Raw genomic sequence first — 5,481 nt, 5'->3', positions numbered from 1 at the left:
CGCTCTTCCTGGACTGCCCTACAGATAACCACCCTCGGCTTTCAGAAAAGGACCTGGTGAAAGTAGCCAGGAGGAGTGCGGTGTGTCTTTTGGATCCTTCCTTCAGGAAACAAAGTCTTTTTGCTACTTGTCATGAGCAGCTGCTCTTTTGCAAAACCCTCAGGTCAGGTCTCGAGTCATATTCATTCGAATCCTAATTTATATTGACAAAATCGAAGGGCAATAGACTCACTGGGGCAGGTTGTGCTGTGTGGGTTGTGGACCATAAGGACTTTGTAATTATGTGTCCTGTCAAAAATCTTAGAGTCTGGAGAACTGCCAAGAAGTCTCAGACTGCTCTAGAGGAGAATAATGAAACGGTAGGTTTCTCAGTCCCTCTGTAGCAAAAAGGAAGGGAAGAGAGAGCCTCCTTACATACGACTCCAGGAGAGAGAAGATAGTATGACCCCAACAGTGAAAATGCCACCAGAAAGCTGCATTTGTGGCCTGAATGGGCCAGTATTTCCCAGAAATAAAAAGTCTGCCATTGATCCTACTGGGGTAGTTCCACCCCAAAAAAGTAATCCTAGGCAGAGGTTTATGAGGATTGGTAAAACCATGTTAGCTTATTAGAAATGTTGGAGGGTATCACTCCTGATTCATTCAATGGTCTAGGAGAACCTCGTAACTAAAACTTGATGCCATGGTGGAAGACCAGCAGCTCCTCTCTGAGAGGATGAAAGCATTTTGCAAGCCTTTATAGACCCATGTCGTGGGTTTGTGGGATTGGGCTTATCCTTCTCATCTTGCAGGTGGGGAAAACAAACAGAAATGGAATAACTCCCCGTGATGACACGGGGATTCTTGATAAGATGAGCTTTCACAGATGCACAACCCTTGACTTATGACTGGTTTAAGACCGATCTGCTTCTCCACTGTAAAAAACTTTGTTCTTCAGTGAAGCTCCCTGCCCATGAAAAGTCCTGAATTAGTTTCATTTGGAAGGAACAGTTTCAACACTTGTGGTGTAGTCACAAGAACTTTAGGCTCAAATCTCACAGGCAATGCCTGCTAGAAAGGGCTCGTTCATTGACAAAATTACTTTGTCCTTTGAGCTCCGTCAAACGGGTTGATTGACAAGTCATGACAGAGATGAAAAGGCGGGAGAGAGGGTCGTGTTTTCCCCTTTCCCTAAACATTACTGTGAATTCACTTCTGATGGTTTTGGGCAGGGAAGCAGAGTATTAAAGCCTGGGGATCCTAGAGCAATACTCAAAACTTTAAAGCTCGGTAGGGATGTGATCTTTGTATGACATTTGACTACCAGCAAAAAAATCCGGCTAGGGAGGTACTTCTGCCAGCTTAAAAAGGTGGTTTTGACCAGAATATTTGGGGCTGCAGTATAGTGTACAACAGCCACAGCACATTTTGGCTGGTACACACTACCTCTAAGGTAGAAAGGCTTCCTAATGTAGATAGGCCTTATATGTAACCCTCTGAAGGACTTTAGAGAAGCTGGCCCAATGGATACCTAGGTTTGGGTGGACATTTGATTTTCTGCTCCACCAGTGGATGGCAACTCTTGCTTCTGACCATGAGCAAGAAAGGGTTTCAGTTTTAGCCCAAGTTTGCAATGATTCACTTGGATATGTATATGTGTATGTGTATGTGTATGTATATGTATAATAAGGTGATGTGTTTAACAGCTCACTGGCCTTGTCTCTATTATAAGGCACAAGCAGCTTGGCGGACAGGAGGGAAGATCCTCCAGGAGAAAAACCATTGCAAAAGGAATGTGACTGAGCCACAGAGCCTCTGTCTCACGAGCTTGCTTTTCTCTGTTTATCCAAATCCTGTGAAGAAGCAGAGGGATTTGTTTTCACTCTGTTGGACATTTGAAAATGGAGCAGAATCCTCATGGAAGATGAGAGGAGGTTGCCTTGGGGGTGTTTCTCGCAAAGCTTACTGACAAGGCCAAGCCTAAAGGGACCTGGAGCGTGTTAGAGCAACTGCCAAAAATGCATTCACCAGGCAAGGGACAAGAGTCATGGTTTGCAATGTGTCTCGCCGAGGTTTCTTTCCTCATTGTGGAGGGATGCTCAAGTCAAGTGTGAATCCAGTGTGACGTGCTTATATTGTAAGCATGAAAAGTTCAGCTGAGATGCTGTAATGCAAGACTCCATAGGGCTGAGTTGAGTGTTCATGACAGGACACAATAGTGGGTACAACTTGTCTCCTGGGTGGTGGAGTGGTCCCTGGGGGCATCTGCCCAGGGCACGACTAGCCTGCAACACCTCCAGGCACAGAAGGTGGTAGGGGACCAGCTGGAGACTGGGCCTGGGCAGAGAGAAAGCATATTGGGAATGGAAAGGGTGCGACTATGGTAGACCAGTATCATGTTGGTTCTGGAAAGACCTGTAGACCAGTAAGACAGATAGCTCCAGGCAACCTTCATTCAATAAACACTGGGCAGTATGAGGACAATGACTTTCCTTCCAAGGTGACGCACTGCAACCCTATGCGCCTCTCGTTCAGACCTGACGCTGCAAAAGGTGCATTCCCGCTCTGAGTCCAATTATAACACAAGAGGCCTTTATGCAAAGTCTAGTGTTTTTAAAAATAATCTCTTAGCAAATCATGTTGTTAATCAGAAAGGCCCAATATTTTGAGGTCCTGCTGAGTTTCTTCTACTCTCACTAACATCACTGGCCTGGATCTGCTCCTTCTGCAGTGCATCTCATGAAATGAGGATAAGCGAGATCATCCCTATCCAGTTGTTGTTGCATAATTCCTTCCTGGGGTGGGGAACTGTGTTTGTTTTGTCTAGAAATGAGACGGTAACAATCCTTAAACACTGAATGATTTATCGCCCAAGAGGGCTGCAGTCTATTGTTCTCCTTGTCGACTTAGGGAAGAAGAAAAATTCAGTTTAATTTGCAGTGGAGGTGATTTAGACTGGGACTCGGGGAAAACTTTCTAACAAGGAGGGTGGTGAGATGCCAGGTGAGCTATCAAGAGGCTATGAAATCCTCTTCTTGGAAGCTTTTATGAACTGTATCTGTTAGGGATGACTAACCTCCATGACTCTGCCTTGGAGGAGGGGGTTGGACTAGCTGAACCCCAGCGAGGCATTTCTGTGACCTCTATGCAAGAAGGAAAGGAGGTCCAGGCCCTTGGGGTGGAGCAGCGGGACCGTCCATCAACATTCACAAGCCATTTGGAGATCCCTTTATGCCCAGAACATCTGTGCTGAGCTGCTGTGCCTCTCGCTGGGAGAAATCAAAATCGGCAGCAAGCTCAAGAGCTCCAGCTCCCTGCAGAGAAGTATCCCGCTGGCAGATTGCCTTAATTCTGCGCTTCCCGAGGCTGAGGCAGACTCCAGCCAAATCCAAAATCGGTGACCACAGGCTAGAGGGGAAACTGGCAGGGAGGAAGCACAGTCCGTGCCCAGAAAAAAAGCAATCGCGCAGTCAGTGGGACAGGAGAAACGGAGCCCGAAAAGCACTTTTTCTTCTAATATCCAACTAGGAGGAGATGGAAGAAAGGTATTTCCTCTGATTAGCCGGGTTATTTTTTCTTGTTACTGTTCCTGAGCTATTATTACAAACTACCAAACATATATGAATGATTGTACTGTATGTTATTGCATTGTAACGTAAGTATTATTGGATTTGCTTTGTCTCCTCCTTCATACCAAAAGGTGAAACAAAGGTGTGGGGCGAGGGGGGACCCACAAGATGGAAGTGCAAATGTAAAGAATTTCATCTTCTGGTTTTGCTGAAACATCAAAGTTTTTTGAGAAACTGACTGGATGAGACCATTTTCATTTTCCATAAGAGGGCATTTTTTTGCTGACAACGTTCTAAAAATTTCGACCTGCTCGGCTTACGTTTGAGAGCGAAATAGTATTTGCTGAATCAGAACACAGATGTAAGACCTCATCCAAATAGCATCAGAAATTTCTGCCACTGTTTTAATATCTCAATAGACTGAATGGGGCTGGTGTCTATCTCAGTAGGAGCTGCTATCTTAAGCATACAGCGGTGCACTTCACAGCAGGAGACAGTCTCATGAGACATTAATTCTACAATATCCCAGGCTCCATTAGAAACTGATGGAAATTGGAGTTTCAAAGAGTTTTTTAATACTCTGTTTTCTTCTTCTTTTTTTTTTTTTTCTTTGAGTGCCTGATTAACCACTGTTAAATTAGTCAAACACGTTAAGAAGTAGACTTGGATGGTAAGCTGTTTTCAAACTAGTTTGCAGTTGCTTCTAACAGGACATAAATCCTTACCTGTCCTCTGGATGGATCCAGTACTTCCAGTGCAGATAACGCTCCTTTTGTCCCTAGCAGGAATATTGCAACTATGAAGAATGAGGATTCAGCCATTTATTTGCCCGTCTTATGAGACTGGCAAGGCAGGCGTGGGTGCATGGACAGGTTACCCCTAGGAAAGGAGGGTGGAGCTTTACAGCCCTCAATGAAAGACGTTTAACTTTCATATCCTTCAAGGTAGCAGCATGAACATCTTGAAGGAGCAGACACATGGCACAGCCTTTCTTTGCCCCAGGCTGACTTGCTCAAATCATGTCGTTAACCAGGAAGGCCCAATATTTTGAGGTCCTGCTGAGCTTCCTCCACTCTCACTAATGTTCCTGGCCTGGATCAGCTCCTTCTGCAGCGCATCTCATGAAATGAGGATAAGCGAGATCATCCCTATCCAGTTTTTGTTGCATAATTACTTCCTGGATGGATGCAACATAGGCACACGGGGAGTTTGGGCGGAGGGGAGACAAGGAGCCCCTAGTGCGTGCAATGCACCAGATTGACCGAAGCCATGAAACAGGAGACCTTGAAGTGTACTACAGTGGAAAATGGACTCTACCCCTTGTACAAGACATTTCCCCTCTTCCCGCCCACTCCCACCTCTCTGTGACCTAGCTGCTTAGATTAGCTGCTCAGGGCAGTGATTGCCTCTCATTAGCATGTATGTACAGCCCCTAGCACGACGGGCCCCCGATCCCTGTTGTAACGCAACACTGCTAGTTGTCCTAAACAAGACTAGACAACATGGCTCACGCTGCCTCCATTCGAGCCCTGCCGCTGCTAAGCATCATGGGAATCCGTTGGCAATAAAAAGCCAGGACCAGACTTCCCCGCACCTGTTTCTCGTCTTGAAAAACAGGCCCAATAACCTGGACCTCCCCAAGGTGTTTGGAAACAACATTCAATAATGCCTGCTAAGCACTTTAAGATCCTTGGATAGCAAGAGCAATTTAACTGCAAAGTGTTATTGATCGCTAATTTTTTTCTTGTAGGATATTTCAGATACTTAGAAATCATGTCGTGATTTACTCCCCTTTGTAATGAGATGTGATTAGGATCTTTTATATCACAGAGGCCTCTGGTTTGCCTTGATGCCTCGGGTTTTTATTCCCCACGTGGCCGTGTGGTATCGCATTGTACTATAGCTCCACTTGCCAGAAATATTATGTGGGGTT

The sequence above is a fragment of the Alligator sinensis genome, unplaced genomic scaffold (genome assembly GCF_000455745.1).
Source record: "Alligator sinensis unplaced genomic scaffold, ASM45574v1 scaffold550_1, whole genome shotgun sequence".
Classification (NCBI taxonomy): domain Eukaryota; kingdom Metazoa; phylum Chordata; order Crocodylia; family Alligatoridae; genus Alligator; species Alligator sinensis.
The sequence above is the reverse complement of the archived record's forward strand: the minus strand, read 5'-3'. Positions refer to the sequence as shown.